The sequence below is a fragment of the Coregonus lavaretus genome, assembly GCF_964263955.1.
Source record: "Coregonus lavaretus genome assembly, chromosome: 4".
Lineage (NCBI taxonomy): Eukaryota > Metazoa > Chordata > Actinopteri > Salmoniformes > Salmonidae > Coregonus > Coregonus lavaretus.
This window is the reverse complement of record NC_139991.1, coordinates 77,815,821-77,840,980: the sequence shown is the minus strand read 5'-3', so window position 1 is coordinate 77,840,980 and position 25,160 is coordinate 77,815,821. Positions and strand designations below refer to the sequence as shown.

At 41.2% G+C, this 25,160-nt stretch overlaps 1 pseudogene across 1 annotated transcript in view; it reads right to left on the bottom strand.

Annotated features, from left to right (window-relative positions):
* LOC311127548 (hydroxysteroid dehydrogenase-like protein 2) overlaps positions 1-23,734 on the bottom strand; it is a 65,077-nt pseudogene extending 41,343 nt beyond the window's left edge. The window contains exons 1-2 of the transcript in view: positions 23,724-23,734; positions 23,382-23,597 (exon numbers count right to left, since the gene is read on the bottom strand). The product of the transcript in view is annotated as a hydroxysteroid dehydrogenase-like protein 2 (transcript). The remainder of the gene's footprint in view (positions 1-23,381; positions 23,598-23,723) is intronic.
* Positions 23,735-25,160: the final 1,426 nt, after the last annotated feature.

Below are 25,160 nucleotides of genomic sequence, written 5' to 3'. Positions count from 1 at the left end.
CTACACACTAGACCTTATCACACTAGACCTTATCACACTAGACCCTACACACTAGACCTTATCACACTAGACCCTACACACTAGACCTTATCACACTAGACCCTACACACTAGACCTTATCACACTAGACCCTACACACTAGACCTTATCACACTAGACCTTATCACACTAGACCTTATCACACTAGACCCTACACACTAGACCCTACACACTAAACCCTACACAAATGGGCCTATCTATCTAACCAGCTCCAACTAAACCAGGGCTCATATAGAAATAATATGTTTGCATTTTTACTGATCTGAATACAGATGAAGATGCAAGCGGACATTGAATGTTAGCCCACCTGGATACTCATGCTGAAGTAAAATCCTCTAATATCTACCATTCACTCATAAATCATTTTTATACATTCGTACGCACAAAATTAGCAGGACTGCAGCTCTGTCTGCACAGTATTAGAAATGGCTAATATTTATTTCACATTATTTTTAATATGATTTAAATGCAAGATGTTGTTTAATGTATAAACAGTGATGAATACAGTCCAAGTCAACCGTCAACGCTCTCTGATCAAAACATTATGACATGAGTTATCCATTAAGTTACTTTGTTGTTGATACAATGGTCGAGTCCCAAGTGGCACCCTATTCCCATTATAGTGCACTGCTTTCGACCAATGGGCCCTTGTCAAAGGTAGTGCACTACAAAGGGAATGGGGTGACATTTGGGACGTGGTTATGTGACAATGCAGACAGATCAACATGAGACCCATCTGTCACTTAGTAACGTGTCTCTCTGCATGAACATGGCAACGTGTGTCTCACTGCATGAACATGGCAACGTGTGTCTCACTGCATGAACATGGCAACATGTGTCACTTAATGTAGCAACAGGAATGAACATGAATAAAAACCTCCTGGCATTTGACATAATCCATATTATTACACATCAGGTAAACCTGTTGGCTTATAGCTGTGATTCCCGGACGCTGGAATCACATACACGTACTGAACACTACTGCAAGTCATTTAGGATGAAAGCACCTGTTACAGTGCCTTGCAAAAGTATTCATCCCCCTTGGCGTTTTTCCTATTTTGTTGCATTACAACCTGTAATTTATATTGATTTTTATTTGGATTTCATGTAACGCATATGTATTCACCCCCTTTGCTATGAAGCCCCTAAATAAGATCTGGTGCAACCATTTACCTTCAGAAGTCATATAATTAGTGAAATAAAGTCCACCTGTGTGCAATCTAAGTGTCACATGATCTGTCACATGATCTCAGTATATATACACCTGTTCTGAAAGGCCCCAGAGTCTGCAACACCACTAAGCAAGGGGCACCACCAAGCAAGCGGCACCATGAAGACCAAGGAGCTCTCCAAACAGGTCAGGGACAAAGTTGTGGAGAACTACAGATCAGGGTTGGGTTATAAAAAAATATCAGAAACTTTGAACATCCCACGGAGCACCATTAAATCCTTTATTAAAAAATTGAAAGAATATGGCACCACAACAAACCTGCCAAGAGAGGGCTGCCCACCAAAATTCACGGACCAGAAAAGGAGGACATTAATCAGAGAGGCAACAAAGAGACCAAAGATAACCCTGAAGGAGCTGCAAAGGTCCACAGTGGAGAATGGAGTATCTGTCCATAGGACCACTTTAAGCCGTACACTCCACATAGCTGGGCTTTACGGAAGAGTGGCCAGAAAAAAGCCATTGCTTAAAGAAAAAAATAAGCAAACACATTTGGTGTTCACCAAAAGGCATATGGGAGACTCCCCAAACATATGGAAGAAGGTACTCTGGTCAGATGTGACAAAAATTGAGCTTTTTGGCCATCAAGGAAATCGCTATGTCTGGCGCAAACCCAACACCTCTCATCACCCCGAGAACACCATCCCCACAGTGAAGCATGGTGGTGGCAGCATCATGCTGTAGGGATGTTTTTCATCGGCAGGGACTGGGAAACTGGTCAGAATTGAAGGAATGATGGATGGCGCTAAATACAGGGAAATTCTTGAGGGAAACCTGTTTCAGTCTTCCAGAGATTTGAGACTGGGACGGAGGTTCACCTTCCAGCAGGACAATGACCCTAAGCATAGTGCTAAAGCAACACTTGAGTGGTTTAAGGGGAAACATTTAAATGTCTTGGAATGGCCTAGTCAAAGCGCATACCTCAATCCAATTGAGAATCTGTGGTATGACTTAAAGATTGCTGTACACCAGCGGAACCCATCCAACTTGAAGGAGCTGGAGCAGTTTTGCCTTGAAGAATGGACAAAAATCCCAGTGGCTAGATGTGCCAAGTTTATAGAGACATACCCCAAGAGACTTGCAGCTGTAATTGCTGCAAAAGGTGGCTCTACAAAGTATTGACTTTGGGGGGGTGAATAGTTATGCACGCTCAAGTTTTCTGTTTTTTTGTCTTATTTCTTGTTTGTTTCACAATACAAAATATTTTGCATCTTCAAAGTGATAGGCATGTTGTGTAAATCAAATGATACAAACCCCCCCAAAATCCATTATAATTCCAGGTTGTAAGGCAACAAAATAGGAAAAATGCCAAGGGGGGTGAATACTTTCGCAAGCCACTGTATGTGGCATTTGCCTATATTAATTAATTATTATTATATTAATTGAATGTATTTAATGTATCCTCTGTTTGGAGAACAATGCACAAATCCCCTAGTTGAGGTCCTTAACCTGTATGTTGAATGTCCTGTCCCACATAAACAGTAAATAAAATGCTATACAAGACCTTCTGCTGTGGATGTCAAATATACAGTCGTGGTCAAAAGTTTTGAGAATGACACAAATGTTAATTTTCACAAAGTCTGCTGCCTCAGTTTTTATGATGGCAATTTGCATATACTCCAGAATGTCATGAAGAGTGATCAGATGAATTGCAATTAATTTGCCATGAAAATGAACTTAATCCCCAAAAAACATTTCCACTGCATTTCAGCCCTGCCACAAAAGGACCAGCTGACATCATGTCAGTAATTCTCTCGTTAACACAGGTGAGAGTGTTGACGAGGACAAGGCTGGAGATCACTCTGTCATGCTGATTGAGTTAGAATAACAGACTGGAAGCTTTAAAAGGAGGGTGGTGCTTGAAATCATTGTTCTTCCACTGTTAACCATGGTTACCTGCAAGGAAACACGTGCCGTCATCGTTGCTTTGCACAAAAAGGGCTTCACAGGCAAGGATATTGCTGCTAGTAAGATTGCACCTAAATCAACCATTTATCGGATCATCAAGAACTTCAAGGAGAGAGGTTCAATTGTTGTGAAGAAGGCTTCAGGGTGCCCAAGAAAGTCCAGCAAGCGCCAGGACCGTCTCCTAAAATTGATTCAGCTGTGGGATCAGGGCACCACCAGTGCAGAGCTTGCTCAGGAATGGCAGCAGGCAGGTGTGAGTGCATCTGCACGCACAGTGAGGCGAATACTTTTGGAGGATGGCCTGGTGTCAAGAAGGGCAGCGAGGAAGCCAGACTGATATTCTGCAAAAGGTACAGGGATTGGACTGCTGAGGACTGGGGTAAAGTCATTTTCTCTGATGAATCCCCTTTCCGATTGTTTGGGGCATCCGGAAAAAAGCTTGTCCGGAGAAGACAAGGTGAGCGCTACCATCAGTCCTGTGTCATGCCAACAGTAAAGCATCCTGAGACCATTCATGTGTGGGGTTGCTTCTCAGCCAAGGGAGTGGGCTCACTCACAATTTTGCCTAAGAACACAGCCATGAATAAAGAATGGTACCAACACATCCTCCGAGAGCAACTTCTCCCAACCATCCAAGAACAGTTTGGTGACGAACAATGCCTTTTCCAGCATGATGGAGCACCTTGCCATAAGGCAAAAGTGATAACTAAGTGGCTCGGGGAACAAAACATCGACATTTTGGGTCCATGGCCAGGAAACTCCCCAGACCTTAATCCCATTGAGAACTTGTGGTCGATCCTCAAGAGGCGCGTGGACAAACAAAAACCCACAAATTCTGACAAACTCCAAGCATTGATTATGCAAGAATGGGCTGCCATCAGTCAGGATGTGGCCCAGAAGTTAATTGACAGCATGCCAGGGCGGATTTTAGAGGTCTTGAAAAAGAAGGGTCAACACTGCAAATATTGACCCTTTGCATAAACTTCATGTAATTGTCAATAAAAGCCTTGGAATGTTTGTAATTATACTTCAGTATACCATAGTAACATCTGACAAAAATATCTAAAAACACTGAAGCAGCAAACTTTGTGAAGTCCAATACTTGTGTCATTCTCAAAACTTTTGACCACGACTGTACTAACTCTCTCCACTTTAAACTTGTAGACTAGCTACCTTCTTTGGAGCCGTTGTATTTTCTTATAGAATCATCATCACCACCTCTCTTTCTTTCCTTAGAGGGTGAGAAGATATGCAGTGGTGACTGGAACACTGTCTTTAGATTCAGAACTGTTTGCAGAAGATGGATTTAGAATAAATGGAAATGTAACATCTGCTTGGTCGATCGAGTGAACCTACTCCATGTGTGTTTTGCACTGCAGTATTTTAAATGGCAGATGCACATACTTCCCCCCCTGCCCTGCGCAGCACAGTACCATTTTGATTATATTAAGGCCAGTGGCTATAGGGAGAAAACAAGTTAATGTGATCTTAGCCCCCTCAACCCTTCCAGCAGCGCTCCTGGAGGGTTAGTTTTGTGTCCCAAATGGTACCCTATTCCCTATATAGTGCACTGCTTTTGACCAGAGCTGTATGAACCCTGTAGTGTACCATATAGGGAATAGGGTACCATGAACCCTGTAGTGTACCATATAGGGAATAGGGTACCATGAACCCTGTAGTGTACCATATAGGGAATAGGGTACCATGAACCCTGTAGTGTACCATATAGGGAATAGGGTACCATGAACCCTGTAGTGTACCATATAGGGAATAGGGTACCATGAACCCTGTAGTGTACTATATAGGGAATAGGGTACCATGAACCCTGTAGTGTACCATATAGGGAATAGGGTACCATGAACCCTGTAGTGTACTATATAGGGAATAGGGTACCATGAACCCTGTAGTGTACTATATAGGGAATAGGGTACCATGAACCCTGTAGTGTACTATATAGGGAATAGGGTACCATGAACCCTGTAGTGTACCATATAGGGAATAGGGTACCATGAACCCTGTAGTGTACCATATAGGGAATAGGGTACCATGAACCCTGTAGTGTACCATATAGGGAATAGGGTACCATGAACCCTGTAGTGTACCATATAGGGAATAGGGTACCATGAACCCTGTAGTGTACCATATAGGGAATAGGGTACCATGAACCCTGTAGTGTACCATATAGGGAATAGGGTACCATGAACCCTGTAGTGTACCATATAGGGAATAGGGTACCATGAACCCTGTAGTGTACCATATAGGGAATAGGGTACCATGAACCCTGTAGTGTACCATATAGGGAATAGGGTACCATGAACCCTGTAGTGTACTATATAGGGAATAGGGTACCATGAACCCTGTAGTGTACTATATAGGGAATAGGGTACCATGAACCCTGTAGTGTACTATATAGGGAATAGGGTACCATGAACCCTGTAGTGTACTATATAGGGAATAGGGTACCATGAACCCTGTAGTGTACCATATAGGGAATAGGGTACCATGAACCCTGTAGTGTACTATATAGGGAATAGGGTACCATGAACCCTGTAGTGTACCATATAGGGAATAGGGTACCATGAACCCTGTAGTGTACTATATAGGGAATAGGGTACCATGAACCCTGTAGTGTACTATATAGGGAATAGGGTACCATGAACCCTGTAGTGTACTATATAGGGAATAGGGTACCATGAACCCTGTAGTGTACTATATAGGGAATAGGGTACCATGAACCCTGTAGTGTACTATATAGGGAATAGGGTACCATGAACCCTGTAGTGTACCATATAGGGAATAGGGTACCATGAACCCTGTAGTGTACTATATAGGGAATAGGGTACCATGAACCCTGTAGTGTACTATATAGGGAATAGGGTACCATGAACCCTGTAGTGTACCATATAGGGAATAGGGTACCATGAACCCTGTAGTGTACCATATAGGGAATAGGGTACCATGAACCCTGTAGTGTACCATATAGGGAATAGGGTACCATGAACCCTGTAGTGTACTATATAGGGAATAGGGTACCATGAACCCTGTAGTGTACTATATAGGGAATAGGGTACCATGAACCCTGTAGTGTACTATATAGGGAATAGGGTACCATGAACCCTGTAGTGTACTATATAGGGAATAGGGTACCATGAACCCTGTAGTGTACTATATAGGGAATAGGGTACCATGAACCCTGTAGTGTACCATATAGGGAATAGGGTACCATGAACCCTGTAGTGTACTATATAGGGAATAGGGTACCATGAACCCTGTAGTGTACTATATAGGGAATAGGGTACCATGAACCCTGTAGTGTACCATATAGGGAATAGGGTACCATGAACCCTGTAGTGTACCATATAGGGAATAGGGTACCATGAACCCTGTAGTGTACCATATAGGGAATAGGGTACCATTTGGGATGCGGCCCAGGTTAGCAAGATGCCGTGAAATGCAGAAAGAACAGAGCTCTGGTGCTGCAGATAATACATTAATAACCCATAGGTTTGAATTACTTTAATAACCCATAGGGTTGAATTACTTTAATAACCCATAGGGTTGAATTACTTTAATAACCCATAGGGTTGAATTACTTTAATAACCCATAGGGTTGAATTACTTTAATAACCCATAGGGTTGAATTACTTTAATAACCCATAGGGTTGAATTACTTTAATAACCCATAGGGTTGAATTACTTTAATAACCCATAGGGTTGCATGCCTCTTCATCCAAGAATCAAATAAATCAAACAAAAAGTAGATGGTTCTCTTTTAATCTCTGTAAATGCAGGGGTGTGGTCTGGGGGAGGGGTGTGGTCCAGGGGAGGGGTGTGGTCCAGGGGAGGGGTGTGGTCCAGGGGAGGGGTGTGTCACTGCTCAGGCCCGGCTGGAGGAAGAGGGGTGTGTGGCTAGAGGGTGTGTGTTATCAGGGAGTGGAGGAGAGTGTGGCCTGGGGGGGTCAGGGAAGAAAGGGGGGGAGTGATCACTGGAGGAGGAGGGTGTGTCCAGGCCCCAGGGAGGAGGAGGAGGAGGGTGTGTCCAGGCCCCAGGGAGGAGGAGGAGGAGGGTGTGTCCAGGCCCCAGGGAGGAGGAGGAGGAGGGGGGTGTGTCCAGGCCCCAGGGAGGAGAAGGAGGAGGGTGTGTCCAGGCCCCAGGGAGGAGGAGGAGGAGGGTGTGTCCAGGCCCCAGGGAGGAGGAGGAGGAGGGGGGTGTGTCCAGGCCCCAGGGAGGAGGAGGAGGAGGGTGTGTCCAGGCCCCAGGGAGGAGGAGGAGTAGGAGGGTGTGTCCAGTTCCCAGGGAGGAGGAGGAGGAGGGTGTGTCCAGGCCCCAGGGAGGAGGAGGAGGAGGGTGTGTCCAGGCCCCAGGGAGGAGGAGGAGGAGGAGGAGGAGGGTGTGTCCAGGCCCCAGGGAGGAGGAGGAGGAGGAGGGTGTGTCCAGGCCCCAGGGAGGAGGAGGAGGAGGAGGAGGGTGTGTCCAGGCCCCAGGGAGGAGGAGGAGGAGGAGGAGGAGGAGGAGGGTGTGTCCAGGCCCCAGGGAGGAGGAGGGTGTGTCCAGGCCCCCATATGCAGATAGAGATGTTGTTATGTTATAGTACTACTGATATTGATTACTGCATTACGACTATAGACTCTATATCAGACTATAAGTGACAACTATAGATATCAGACTATAAGTGACAACTATAGATATCAGACTATAAGTGACAACTATAGATATCAGGCTATAAGTGACAACTATAGATATCAGACTATAAGTGACAACTATAGATATCAGACTATAAGTGACAACTATAGATATCAGACTATAAGTGACAACTATAGATATCAGACTATAAGTGACAACTATAGATATCAGGCTATAAGTGACAACTATAGATATCAGGCTATAAGTGACAACTATAGATATCAGGCTATAAGTGACAACTATAGATATCAGACTATAAGTGACAACTATAGATATCAGGCTATAAGTGACAACTATAGATATCAGACTATAAGTGACAACTATAGACTCTATATCAGACTATATCAGACTCTATATCAGACTCTATATCAGACTCTATATCAGACTCTATATCAGACTATATCAGACTCTATATCAGACTCTATATCAGACTCTATATCAGACTCTATATCAGACCCTATATCAGACCCTATATCAGACTATATCAGACTCTATATCAGACTCTATATCAGACTATATCAGACTCTATATCAGACTCTATATCAGACTCTATATCAGACTCTATATCAGACCCTATATCAGACTCTATATCAGACTCTATATCAGACTCTATATCAGACTATATCAGACTCTATATCAGACTCTATATCAGACTCTATATCAGACCCTATATCAGACTCTATATCAGACTCTATATCAGACTCTATATCAGACTCTATATCAGACTCTATATCAGACCCTATATCAGACTCTATATCAGACTCTATATCAGACTCTATATCAGACTCTATATCAGACCCTATATCAGACTCTATATCAGACTCTATATCAGACTCTATATCAGACTCTATATCAGACTCTATATCAGACCCTATATCAGACTCTATATCAGACTCTATATCAGACTCTATATCAGACCCTATATCAGACTCTATATCAGACTCTATATCAGACTATATCAGACTCTATATCAGACTCTATATCAGACCCTATATCAGACTCTATATCAGACTCTATATCATACTCTATATCAGACTCTATATCAGACCCTATATCAGACTCTATATCAGACCCTATATCAGACTCTATATCAGACTCTATATCAGACTCTATATCAGACTATATCAGACTCTATATCAGACCCTATATCAGAATCTATATCAGACTATATCAGACTCTATATCAGACTCTATATCAGACTCTATATCAGACTATATCAGACTCTATATCAGACTATATCAGACTCTATATCAGACTCTATATCAGACTATATCAGACTCTATATCAGACTCTATATCAGACTATATCAGACTCTATATCAGACTCTATATCAGACTATATCAGACTCTATATCAGACTCTATATCAGACTATATCAGACTATATCAGACTCTATATCAGACTCTATATCAGACTCTATATCAGACTATATCAGACTATATCAGACTCTATATCAGACTATATCAGACTCTATATCAGACTCTATATCAGACTCTATATCAGACTCTATATCAGACTATATCAGACTCTATATCAGACTCTATATCAGACTATATCAGACTATATCAGACTCTATATCAGACTCTATATCAGACTATATCAGACTATATCAGACTCTATATCAGACTCTATATCAGACTATATCAGACTATATCAGACTCTATATCAGACACTATATCAGACTATATCAGACTCTATATCAGACTCTATATCAGACTATATCAGACTCTATATCAGACGCTATATCAGACTCTATATCAGACTATATCAGACTCTATATCAGACTCTATATCAGACCCTATATCAGACTATATCAGACCCTATATCAGACACTATATCAGACTCTATATCAGACTATATCAGACTCTATATCAGACTCTATATCAGACTCTATATCAGACTCTATATCAGACTATATATCAGACTCTATATCAGACTCTATATCAGACTCTATATCAGACTCTATATCAGACTATATCAGACTCTATATCAGACTCTATATCAGACTCTATATCAGACTCTATATCAGAATATATATCAGACTCTATATCAGACTCTATATCAGACTATATATCAGACTCTATATCAGACTATATCAGAATCTATATCAGACTCTATATCAGACTATATATCAGACTCTATATCAGACTCTATATCAGACTATATATCAGACTCTATATCAGACTCTATATCAGACTCTATATCAGACTATATATCAGACTATATCAGACTATATCAGACTCTATATCAGACTCTATATCAGACTATATCAGACTCTATATCAGACTCTATATCAGACTATATCAGACTCTATATCAGACTCTATATCAGACTCTATATCAGACCCTATATCAGACTCTATATCAGACTCTATATCAGACTCTATATCAGACTATATCAGACTCTATATCAGACTCTATATCAGACTCTATATCAGACTATATCAGACTCTATATCAGACTCTATATCAGACTCTATATCAGACACTATATCAGACTATATCAGACTATATCAGACTCTATATCAGACTCTATATCAGACTCTATATCAGACTATATCAGACTCTATATCAGACTCTATATCAGACTCTATATCAGACTCTATATCAGACTATATATCAGACTCTATATCAGACTCTATATCAGACTCTATATCAGACGCTATATCAGACTCTATCAGACTCTATATCAGACTCTATATCAGACTCTATATCAGACTATATCAGACTCTATATCAGACTCTATATCAGACTATATCAGACTCTATATCAGACTCTATATCAGACTATATCAGACTCTATATCAGACTCTATATCAGACTCTATATCAGACTATATCAGACTATATCAGACTCTATATCAGACTATATCAGACTCTATATCAGACTCTATATCAGACTCTATATCAGACTATATCAGACTCTATATCAGACTATATCAGACTCTATATCAGACTCTATATCAGACTCTATATCAGACTCTATATCAGACTATATATCAGACTCTATATCAGACTCTATATCAGACTCTATATCAGACTATATCAGACTCTATATCAGACTCTATATCAGACTATATCAGACTCTATATCAGACTCTATATCAGACTCTATATCAGACTATATCAGACTCTATATCAGACTCTATATCAGACTATATCAGACTATATCAGACTCTATATCAGACTCTATATCAGACTATATCAGACTATATCAGACCCTATATCAGACGCTATATCAGACTCTATATCAGACTATATCAGACTCTATATCAGAATCTATATCAGACTCTATATCAGACTCTATATCAGAATATATATCAGACTCTATATCAGACTCTATATCAGACTCTATATCAGACTATATCAGACTCTATATCAGACTCTATATCAGACTCTATATCAGACTCTATATCAGACTCTATATCAGACTATATCAGACTCTATACCAGACTCTATATCAGACCCTATATCAGACTATATCAGACTCTATATCAGACTATATCAGACTATATCAGACTCTATATCAGACTATATCAGACTCTATATCAGACACTATATCAGACTCTATATCAGACTCTATATCAGACTATATCAGACTATATCAGACTCTATATCAGACTCTATATCAGACTCTATATCAGACTCTATATCAGACTATATATCAGACTCTATATCAGACTCTATATCAGACTCTATATCAGACTCTATATCAGACTATATCAGACTCTATATCAGACTCTATATCAGACTCTATATCAGACTATATCAGACTCTATATCAGACTCTATATCAGACTCTATATCAGACTCTATATCAGACTATATCAGACTCTATATCAGACTCTATACCAGACTCTATATCAGACTCTATATCAGACTCTATATCAGACTATATCAGACTATATCAGACTCTATATCAGACTATATCAGACTCTATATCAGACCCTATATCAGACTCTATATCAGACTCTATCAGACTATATCAGACTCTATATCAGACTATATCAGACTATATCAGACTCTATATCAGACTCTATATCAGACTCTATATCAGACTATATCAGACTCTATATCAGACTCTATATCAGACTCTATATCAGACTCTATATCAGACTATATCAGACTCTATATCAGACTATATCAGACTCTATATCAGACTCTATATCAGACTCTATATCAGACTATATCAGACTCTATATCAGACTCTATATCAGACTCTATATCAGACTCTATATCAGACTCTATATCAGACTCTATATCAGACTCTATATCAGACTCTATATCAGACTCTATATCAGACTATATCAGACTCTATATCAGACTATATCAGACTCTATATCAGACTCTATATCAGACTCTATATCAGACTATATATCAGACTCTATATCAGACTATATCAGACTCTATATCAGACTCTATATCAGACTATATCAGACTATATCAGACTCTATATCAGACTCTATATCAGACTATATCAGACTATATCAGACTCTATATCAGACTCTATATCAGACTCTATATCAGACTCTATATCAGACTATATCAGACTATATCAGACTCTATATCAGACTCTATATCAGACTATATATCAGACTCTATATCAGACTCTATATCAGACTATATCAGACTCTATATCAGACGCTATATCAGACTCTATATCAGACTCTATATCAGACTCTATATCAGACTCTATATCAGACTCTATATCAGACTATATCAGACTCTATATCAGACTATATCAGACTCTATATCAGACTATATCAGACTATATCAGACTATATCAGACTATATCAGACTCTATATCAGACTATATCAGACTCTATATCAGACTATATCAGACTCTATATCAGACTCTATATCAGACTCTATATCAGACTATATCAGACTCTATATCAGACTCTATATCAGACTCTATATCAGACTCTATATCAGACTCTATATCAGACTCTATATCAGACTTTATATCAGACTCTATATCAGACTATATCAGACTCTATCTCAGACTATATCAGACTCTATATCAGACTCTATATCAGACTCTATATCAGACTATATATCAGACTCTATATCAGACTATATCAGACTCTATATCAGACTCTATATCAGACTATATCAGACTATATCAGACTCTATATCAGACTCTATATCAGACTATATCAGACTATATCAGACTCTATATCAGACTCTATATCAGACTCTATATCAGACTCTATATCAGACTCTATATCAGACTATATCAGACTATATCAGACTCTATATCAGACTCTATATCAGACTATATATCAGACTCTATATCAGACTCTATATCAGACTATATCAGACTCTATATCAGACTCTATATCAGACGCTATATCAGACTATATATCAGACTCTATATCAGACTCTATATCAGACTATATCAGACTCTATATCAGACGCTATATCAGACTCTATATCAGACTCTATATCAGACTCTATATCAGACTCTATATCAGACTCTATATCAGACTATATCAGACTCTATATCAGACTATATCAGACTCTATATCAGACTCTATATCAGACTCTATATCAGACTATATATCAGACTCTATATCAGACTATATCAGACTCTATATCAGACTCTATATCAGACTCTATATCAGACTATATATCAGACTCTATATCAGACTATATCAGACTCTATATCAGACTCTATATCAGACTCTATATCAGACTCTATATCAGACTATATATCAGACTATATCAGACTCTATATCAGACTCTATATCAGACGCTATATCAGACTATATATCAGACTCTATATCAGTCTGTCTGCTTCCTGGTTGGGCCAGGCAGGAAAGAGAGATGGAACGTGTCTGTCTGATCTGAGTCAGTGAGTCATCTGAGCTGCTGCTTTCCTTTCCTGCTCCATGACATTGTTCCTGTAGGTGAATACCTCTCAGATTCAACACAAACACTAGACTTAAAAGGGTCAATAAACATTACTCAACACAAAATTGTCAACCGAACAACATTTTCTGATTACTCAACCCAAAATGAACATCTCTCCTCTGCCACTCTTTAAACATTTGTCATGGTGTTGGTAAGGATTAATGCTGCAAGGGCTGCTTTCTATGCTTGGATGACTGGGCGGTAAACATCACAAATATATTTTCAATGGAGATAGAATTTAATACAGAACAATTCTGAGGAATTGGTTTCTTTTTGTTTCTCAAAAAGAGGAAGAGACAAAATGTCCAAATGTTTTAGTCATTTCCCTATTTTGTTGGCAGCGATATCCCAAGACAGCTGAAAGGCTTAAGGTTTTCTCTTTCGATTGTCAGAACTGTATGTGGTTGTCTCTGTAGGCTATAGGCTATATGTACTGTGAGAAACTGTTAGAATAGATTTTCTCTATAAAAATGTTGACTGTGTGACAGAAGAATGTAGCTTTGGCATTTAGCTACTGTGCTCCTAGCATGTTGTTAGTCTGGATGTGTCCCAAATGGCATCCTATTCCCTATATAGGGCACTACTGGACCCTGGTCAAAAGTAGTGCACTACATAGGGAATAGGGTGCCATTTGGGACACCGACTGAGACATGACTGACTGGACTGACAGAGCAGCTGAACCAATGGGAACACAGGCTGAGACATGACTGACTGGACTGACAGAGCAGCTGAACCAAAGGGAACTGGCTGACAGGGGAATGTTCTCTGTCATTTTCAAGGATATCTTTTTTTCCTCACACTTTCTTTCTCGTGACCATTTCCTTTTGCGTTCGTTTGGTGGTTAATTCTGTGAAGAATGTCAAAATCATATGACTATTAAATCCTGTTGTTTCTCTCTCTCTCTTCTTGTCAGAGCAGCCAAGTTCTCAAGCTTTCTTTCCATGCTTTGAATCTACCCGGCCATGTACACACAAACACATTGACTTATTTATTAAATGTTATTATTTGTCTATTCTGGAACAACACAAACACATAATTATTTACATACTTACATGAAATACTTCTGTATTCAGACACTACTACTCCATGATGTATTTCTACTACTCCATCTTGTGTTTCTACTACTCCATCTTGTGTTTCTACTACTCCATTATGTGTTTCTACTACTCCATGATGTGTTTCTACTACTCCATGATGTGTTTCTACTACTCCATGATGTGTTTCTACTACTCCATGATGGGTTCTACTACTCCATCTTTTGGGTTTTACTACTCCATCTTGTGTTTCTACTACTCCATCTTGTGTTTCTACTACTCCATCTTGTGTTTCTACTACTCCATGATGTGTTTCTACTACTCCATCTTGTGTTTCTACAACTCCATGATGTGTTTCTACTACTCCATCTTGTGTTTCTACTACTCCATCTTGTGTTTCTACTACTCCATCTTGTGTTTCTACTACTCCATGATGTGTTTCTACTACTCCATTATGTGTTTCTACTACTCCATGATGTGTTTCTACTACTACATGATGTGTTCCTACTACTCCATGATGTGTTTCTACTACTCCATGATGGGTTCTACTACTCCATCTTTTGGGTTTTACTACTCCATCTTGTGTTTCTACTACTCCATGATGTGATTTTACTACTCCATCTTGTGTTTCTACTACTCCATCTTGTGTTTCTACTACTCCATCTTGTGTTTCTACTACTCCATCTTGTGTTTCTACTACTCCATCTTGTGTTTCTACTACTCCATCTTGTGTTTCTACTACTCCATGATGTGTTTCTACTACTCCATGATGTGTTTATACTACTCCATCTTGTGTTTCTACTACTCCATCTTGTGTTGCTACTACTCCATGATGTGTTTCTACTACTCCATGATGTGTTTCTACTACTCCATCTTGTGTTTCTACTACTACATGATGTGTTTCTACTACTCCATGATGTTTCTACTACTCCATGATGTGTTTCTACTACTCTATCTTGTGTTTCTACTACTCCATTATGTGTTTCTACTACTCCATGATGTGTTTTTACTACTCCATCTTGTGTTTCTACTACTTCCTGATGTGTTTCTACTACTCCATTATGTTTCTACTACTCCATCTTGTGTTTCTACTACTCCATGATGTGTTTTTACTACTCCATCTTGTGTTTCTACTACTTCCTGATGTGTTTCTACTACTCCATGATGTGTTTTTACTACTCCATCTTGTGTTTCTACTACTTCCTGATGTGTTTCTACTACTCCATGATGGGTTTTTACTACTCCATCTTGTGTTTCTACTACTTCCTGATGTGTTTCTACTACTCCATGATGGGTTCTACTACTCCATCTTTTGGGTTTTACTACTCCATCTTGTGTTTCTACTACTCCATGATGTGATTTTACTACTCCATCTTGTGTTTCTACTACTCCATCTTGTGTTGCTACTACTCCATGATGTGTTTCTACTACTCCATGATGTGTTTCTACTACTCCATCTTGTGTTTCTACTACTACATGATGTGTTTCTACTACTCCATGATGTTTCTACTACTCCATGATGTGTTTCTACTACTCTATCTTGTGTTTCTACTACTCCATTATGTGTTTCTACTACTCCATGATGTGTTTTTACTACTCCATCTTGTGTTTCTACTACTTCCTGATGTGTTTCTACTACTCCATTATGTTTCTACTACTCCATCTTGTGTTTCTACTACTCCATGATGTGTTTTTACTACTCCATCTTGTGTTTCTACTACTTCCTGATGTGTTTATACTACTCCATGATGTGTTTTTACTACTCCATGATGTGTTTCTACTACTCCATCTTGTGTTTCTACTACTCCATCTTGTGTTTCTACTACTCCCTGATGTGTTTCTACTACTCCATCTTGTGTTTCTACTACTCCATGATGTTTCTACTACTCCATGATGTGTTTCTACTACTCCATGATGTGTTTCTACTACTCCATGATGTGTTTCTACTACTCCATCTTGTGTTTCTACTACTCCATGATGTGTTTATACTATTCCATGTGTTTCTACTACTCCATCTTGTGTTTCTACTACTCCATGATGTGTTTCTACTACTCCATCTTGTGTTTCTACTACTCCATCTTGTGTTTCTACTACTCCATGATGTGTTTCTACTACTCCATGATGGCAGCCAGGGCTGTCTTCTCTCACTCCTATGCCTCAACTCCCCCACCACACACCTCACTCCTTTCTCAGCCCCATGCCCCACCCCTCACCCCCCTATATTTTTTACTGCTGAGCATTGTTAGCGCTCTTTTGGTGATCTGTGCTGATTGGCAGTGTTTCTGCTAGCAGGCTAGGAGAGGAGGGTTGGGGCGGAGAGAGGGAGGGAGGGTTGGGTAGCATTGTTCTCCTAGCCTACTGTACCACTGAGCTTCCCCAGATACTTCTCTCTTACTTCTCTCTCTCTCCTCTCTCCCCAGACCAGGGCTCAGTTCAGTGGAATGTCAGCTATGTGCCAGGCCTCTCCACAGAACCGTCTAGGTGAGGGAGAGGGAGAGGGAGAGGAAGAGAGAGAGAGGTAGCATTCCAGGGGGTGTGTTGTGGTATCCCAGGTGTGTTGTGGTATCCCAGGTGTGTTGTGGTGTCATTTGGGATGTACCCTTGTTTGGAATTGCAACTGGAGTTTTATTCACCCGGCATGTTAACCTTCATCCTAAAAGAGGCCAAGTTGTTGTTGGCGTCAGTCACAGGCTTAATTAGGAAATGTGTTGATGATGTTGTGCCCACAATAACAATCTGGACCCCAACCAAAAATCCTGGATGAACAGAGATATCCGTACCATGCTGAGAGCCCGTTCTGCAGCATTCAATGTCAGCAGAATGAACCCAGATGACTCGGCGGCGTGCGAAAGCAGGTACAAGCTCCTCAAAGCCATTAGCGACGCAAAATGACAATACAGACTCAAACTTGAATTGATGTTCGACAACTCAGACACACAACGCATTTAGCAAGGACTACACACTATCACAGACTACAAATGCAAATCCAGCTGTGCGGTGCCCATCGAAGCCTCCGTTCCAGATTAACTTAACGTATTCTACGCTCGCTTTCGAGGCAGACAATACCGAGCCATCCAAGAAGACTAGCTGCTCCGGACAACCAGGTGCTTTTGCTCTCCGAGGCTGACTTGAGGAAATACACTCAAAAGAGTGAATTGGCCCAGATGGCATCCCTGGCTGCATCCTCAGAGTCTGTGCTGACCAGCTGGCGGGTATCTTCTCAGACATCTTTGACCTGTCCCTGTAGTCCACACCTATTTCAAGGAGACCACCGTTGTCCGAGTGCCCAAGAAAAACAAAGGGGACATGCCTAAATGACTATCGCCCCATCGCACTCACCCCAATCATCATGAAGTGCTTAAAGAGGCTGGTCATGGCCCACAACAAGGCCAGCGTGCCAGGCACACTGGACCCACTCCAATCTGCCACAGATCCACAGAAGGTGCCAGAAGGTGCCATTGCCATTCGCACGGCTGTAATCTATCTGGATAAGAGCAACACCTACAGTGAGCTCCAACAGTACTGGGACAGTGACACATTCTTTGTAGTTTTGGCTCTGTACTCCAGCACTTTGGGATTTGATTCGTTATTTTCATCCATATCAGGTGAACCGTTTCCAAATTACAGTACTTTTTGTACATACAGTAGTCCCCCCCATTTTAGGGGACCAAAAGTATTGGGACAAATTCACTCACAGTGCATTCGGAAAGTATTCAGACCCCTTGACGTTTTCCACATTTTGTTACGTTACAGCCTTATTCTAAAATGGATTAAACAAAAAAAATCCTCAGCAGTCTACACACAATACCCCATAATGACAAAGTGAAAACAGTTTTTTTTTGAAATTTTAGCAAATGTATTAAGAAATTAAAAACAGAAATACCTTTACATAAGTATTCAGAACCTTTGCTATGAGACTCGAAATTGAGCTCAGGTGCATCCTGTTTCCATTGAGCATCCTTGAGATGTTTCTACAACTTGATTGGAGTCCACCTGGGCTAAATTGAATTGATTGGACATGATTTGGAAAGGCACACATCTGTCTATATAAGGTCCCACAGTTGACTGCATGTCAGAGCAAAAACCAAGCCATGAGGTTGAAGGAATTGTCCGTAGAACTCCGAGACAGGATTGTGTCGAGGCACAGATCTGGGGAAGGGTACCAAAACATTTCTGCAGCATTGAAGGTCCCCAAGAACACAGTGGCCTCCATCATTCTTAAATGGAAGACGTTTGGAACCACCAAGACTCTTCCTAGAGCTGGCCGCTTGGCCAAACTGAGCAATCGAGGGAGAAGGGTCTTGGTCAGGGAGGTGACCAAGAACCCGATGGTCACTCTGACAGAGCTCTAGAGTTCCTCTGTGGAGATGGGAGAAACTTCCAGAAGGACAACCATCTCTGTAGCACTCCACCAATCAGGCCTTTATGGTAGAGTGGCCAGACGGAAGCCACTCCTCAGTAAAAAGGCACATGACAGCCCGCTTGGAGTTTGCCAAAAGGCACCTAAAGACTCTCAGACCATGAGAAACAAGATTATCTGGTCTGATGAAACCAAGATTGAACTCTTTGGCCTGAATGCAAAGTGTCACGTCTGGAGGAAACCTGGCACCATCGAGGCAAAGATGAACGGAGCAAAGAACAGAGAGATCCTTGATGAAAACCTGCTAAAGGGCGCTCAGGACCTCAGACTGGGGCAAAGGTTCACCTTCCAACAGGACAACAACCCTAAGCACACTGCCAAGACAACGCAGGAGTGGCTTCGGGACAAGTCTCTGAATGACCTTGAGTGGCCCAGCCAGAGCCCGGACTTGAACCCGATCGAACATCTCTGGAGAGACCTGAAAATAGCTGTACAGTGACGATCCCATCCAACCTGAGAGAGCTTGAGAGGATCTGCAGAGAAGAATGGGAGAAACTCCCCAAATACAGGTGTGCCAAGCTTGTAGCATCATACCCAAGATGACTCGAGGCTGTAATCGCTGCCAAAGGGGCTTCAACAAAGTACTGAGTAAAGGGTCTGAATATTTATGTAAATGTAATATATCCGTTGTTCTTTTTTTTAGAAATTGGCAAAAATTTCAACAAACCTGTTTTTGTTTTGTCATTATGGGGTACTGTGTGTAGATTGATGAGGGAAAAACAATGTAATACATTTTTGAATGAGGCTGTAACGTAACAAATGAATTTGTCCCAATACCTTTGGTCCCCTAAAATAGGGAGACTATGTGCAAAAAGTGCAATCATTTCTAAATGGCTCACCCGATATGGATGAAAATACCCTCAAATTAAAGCTGACAGTCTGCACTTTAACCTCATAGTCATTGTATAATTTCAAATCCCAAAGTGCTGGAGTACAGAGCCAAAACAAAACAAAAATGTGTCACTGTCCTAATACTTTTGGAGCTCACTGTATGTGAGAATGCTGTTAATTGACTACAGTTTAGCATTCAAACTATTGTTCCCTCCAAGCTCGACACCAAGCTCAGAGCCCCTGGGTCTGGACACCACCCTCTGCAACTGGATCCTGGACTTCCTGACAGGCAGACCACGGGCTGTGAGGATTGGCAACAACACCTTCTCCACACTGACTCAACACAGGGGCCCCCCAGGGTTGTGTCCTCTGCCCTCTGCTCTATTCCCTGTTCACCCATGACTGTGTGGCTTTGCACGACACCAACTCCATCTTCAAGTTTTCTGTTGACATCACAGCTGTAGGCCTGATAACCAACAATGATGAGTCAGCCTATAGGGAGGAGGTAAGTGGACTGGCATTGTGGACAACAACCTCTCGCTCAACGTCAGCAAAATAAAGGAGTTGATTGTTGACTTCAGGAAGCGGAGGAGGGAACATGCCCCGATCCACCTCAACAGGACTACAGTAGAGAGAGTCAGCAGTTTGAAGTTCCACATCACCGAGGACTTGACGTGGACCAACAACACCACCACTCTTGTCAAGAGGGCGCAACAGCGTCTTTACATCATAAGGCAGCTGAAGAAATTCGGCATGCCACCCCATGCCCTCTCCAAATACTACCGCTGTGCCATCAAAAGCTCCCTGACCTTCCTGCTCCCAGGAATTGCTCCGTCCAGGACCGTAAGGCTATCCAGTGGGTGGTGAAGATGGCCCAGTACATCACTGTTACCGTGCTCCCACCCATCCAGGACATCTACTAGAAACGGTGCCTGAGGAAGGCATGCAGCACCATCAAGGACCCCAGACACCCCCCAGCCACGAGCCGTTCACTCCCTTACCGTCGGGCAGACGGTATCTGAGCATGAGGTCTGATATCAACAGGCTCAGAGACAGTTTCTACCCGCCAGCCATCAGACTGTATTGGAGCATGAGGTCTGATACCAACAGGCTCAGAGACAGTTTCTATCTACAAGCCATCAGACTGTATCTGAGCATGAGGTCTGATACCAACAGGCTCAGAGACAGTTTCTATCTACAAGCCATTAGACTGTATTGGAGCATGAGGTCTGATACCAACAGGCTCAGAGACAGTTTCTATCTACAAGCCATCAGACTGCTGAACACTTGAACTGGACTGACCACCTGCTCTGATTCTCTGCACTTTAGCACACAGGCACTCACTCACTCACACACACAACCACAGAGAGATACACACACACACACACACACACACACACACACACACACACACACATATATATTTATATATATATATATACTGAACAAAAATATAAATGCAACATGTAAAGTGTTGATCCCATGTTTCATGAGCTGAAATAAAAGATCCCAGAAATTGTCCATATGCACAAAAAGCTTATTTCTCTCAAATGTTGTGCACAAATTTGTTTACATCCCTGTTAGTGAGCATTTCTCCTTTGCCAAGATAATCCATCCACCTGACAGGTGTGGCATATCAAGAAGCTGATTAAACAGCATGATCATTACACAGGTGCACTTTGTGCTGGGGACAATAAAAGGCCACTCTAAAATGTGCAGTTTTGTCACACAACACAATGCCACAGATGTCTCAAGTTTTGAGGGAGCGTGCAATTGGCATGCTGACTGCAGGAATGTCCACCAGAGCTGTTGCCAGATAATTAAATGTTAATTTTCTTTTTCATCTGCGGGATCCAGGTGGCTGGGAGTCCAGCCACCCGGACAGCTGATGAAACTGTGGGTTTGCACAACTGAAGAATTTCTGCACAAACTGTCAGAAACCGTCTCAGGGAAGCTCATCTGCGTGCTCGTCTTCACCAGGGTCTTGACCTGACTGCAGTTCGGCGTCGTAACCGACTTCAGTGGGCAAATGCTCACCTTGGATGGCCACTGGCACGCTGAAGATGTGTGCTCTTCTAATGAATCCCAGTTTCAACTGTACCGGGCAGATGGCAGACAGCTTGTTTGGCATCATGTGGGTGAGTGGTTTGCTGATGTCAACGATGTGAACAGAGTGCCCCATGGTGGCGGTGGGGTTATGGTATGGGCAGGCATAAACTATGGACAACAAACGCAATTGCATTTTATCGATGACAATTTGAATGCACAGAGGTACCGTGACGAGATCCTGAGGCCCATTCATCTGCTGCCATCACCTCATGTTTCAGCATGATAATACACAGCACCATGTTGCAAAGATTTGTACACAATTCCTGGAAGCTGAAAATGTCCCAGTTCTTCCATGGCCTGCATACTCACCAGACATGTCACGCATTGAGCATGTTTGGGATGCTCTGGATCGACGTGTACGACAGCGTGTTCCAGTTTTACCAATATTCAGCAACTTCGCACAGCCATTGAAGAGGAGGGTGACAACATCCCACTGGCCACAATCAATAGCCTGATCAACTCTATGTGAAGGAGATGTGTCGCGCTGCATGAGGCAAATGCTGGTCACACCAGATAGACTGGTTTTCTGATCCACGGCCCTACCTTTTTTTAAAGGTATCTGTGACCAACAGATGCATATCTGTATTTCCAGTCATGTGAAATCCATAGATTTGGGCCTAATGAATTTATTTCAATTGACTGATTTCCTTCTATGAACTGTAACTCAGTAAAATCTTTGAAAGTGATGAATGTTGCATTTATATTTTTGTTCAGTGTACATTCACACTATACACACACATCACAACTGCTGCTACCAGCTTCCTATTATGATTGCTAAATATTGCACAATTTAAACACTTGCCTGGTTCTGGATCAGATGACCTGCCTGCCTCTATCTGGCCTGGTTCTGGATCAGATGACCTGCCTGCCTCTATCTGGCCTGGTTCTGGATCAGATGACCTGCCTGCCTCTATCTGGCCTGGTTCTGGATCAGATGACCTGCCTGCCTCTATCTGGCCTGGTTCTGGATCAGATGACCTGCCTGCCTCTATCTGGCCTGGTTGTCTGTTAATATTAATAGGGTGCTCTTACGTGAACAGTAGGCCTACATAAAAGCAAGGGCAATACATAAAATCATAAAATAAATTGCATCAATCAAAGTAACATTTCAATCAAAGGACCAGATGAAACAGGACAGATAAAAAGAGGGTGGAGTGGTTGGGTAGAGGATACGAACCCGGTTTAGTGTAAAGGGTTAGGTTTAGGGGGTAGGGGGTGCATTCCAGAGCCTGGGGGCAGAGCAGCTGAAGGAGGGGAGGCGTAATGGGAGACCAGCAGAGGAGGAGCGGAGGGAGGGGCAGGGGGCTGTTGTCTGTTGGTCCTGGAGACCAGCAGAGGAGGAGCGGAGGGAGGGGCAGGGGGCTGTTGTCTGTTGGTCCTGGAGACCAGCAGAGGAGGAGCGGAGGGAGGGGCAGGGGGCTGTTGTCTGTTGGTCCTGGAGACAAGCAGAGGAGGAGCGGAGGGAGGGGCAGGGGGCTGTTGTCTGTTGGTCCTGGTTGGGTTTCAGTTTACTCTTCTTTATTACCATCCAATATTAAAGGGAAACCAACACCAAGCTCACCTCGGCTCCATGCTCGGCCAACTTACCAGTTCCTGTTACTTCCTGTTTCTACAGACCATGAGCCTTGTTGTTGATAATAGATAGTTGTAGATAATATCTAGTTGTTGATAGTAGCTAGTTGTTGATAGTATCTAGTTGTTTATAGTATATAGTTGTTGATAGTATCTAGTTGTTGATAGTATCTAGTTGTTGATAGTATCTAGTTGTTGATAGTATCTAGTTGTTGATAGTATCTAGTTGTTGATAGTATCTAGTTGTTGATAGTATCTAGTTGTTGATAATATCTAGTTGTTGATAATATCTAGTTGTTGATAATATCTAGTTGTTGATAATATCTAGTTGTTGATAATATCTAGTTGTTGATAGTATCTAGTTGTTGATAGTATCTAGTTGTTGATAATATCTAGTTGTTTATAATATCTAGTTGTTGATAGTATCTAGTTGTTGATAGTAGCTAGTTGTTGATAATATCTAGTTGTTTATAATATCTAGTTGTTGATAATAGCTAGTTGTTGATAATAGATAGTTGTTGATAGTATCTAGTTGTTGATAATATCTAGTTGTTGATAATATCTAGTTGTTTATAGTATCTAGTTGTTGATATTACCTAGTCGTTGATAATATCTAGTTGTTTATAATATCTAGTTGTTGATAATAGCTAGTTGTTGATAATAGATAGTTGTTGATAGTATCTAGTTGTTGATTATAGCTAGTTGTTGATAATATCTAGTTGTTGATAGTATCTAGTTGTTGATAGTATCTAGTTGTTGATAGTATCTAGTTGTTGATTATAGCTAGTTGTTGATAACAATCACTCATTAAGACCAGGTGTGGCCAATTATTGGGCGCGATCAACACACCTGAACACACTTAACAAGATGGAGGATAGAGAGAGTTTTGTTGACGCTGAGAACGTAATGTATGTTTTTTAATAACATTCTTAGAACACTCTTTGAACGTTACTAATGTTTTCTTGTGTTTTTTTAATGAGAAATGTTCTTAATGTTCTGAGAACATGACTTTAAATATAACTTTAAATGGAACCTGCAGAAAACGTTATGCTGAAGTACTGAAATTCCCACTGAAGAACATTTCTTAATGTTCTCTGAACGTTCTGAGAACATTACTTTAAATAGAACCATGAGGAAACCTGGTGGAAACGTTATGCTGAAGTATTGAAATTCCCACAGAAGAATGTTGTTTCTTAACGTTCTCTGGAGTATTTGAGAACATTCCCAATGTTCTTAATGTTCTGAGAACATGACCTTATAGAGACCTCAACTGATGTATAGAACAATCTTAAAATTATCTACTTTGGTTTAGATAAAAGCATTATGAAACCTCTAACAAAAAATTCATTTGACTTGGTGAAAATCTGTTTTCTGAACGTAACTTGATTCACCACTTTTTCCATGTGGTTTCTTCCTTCACAGACTC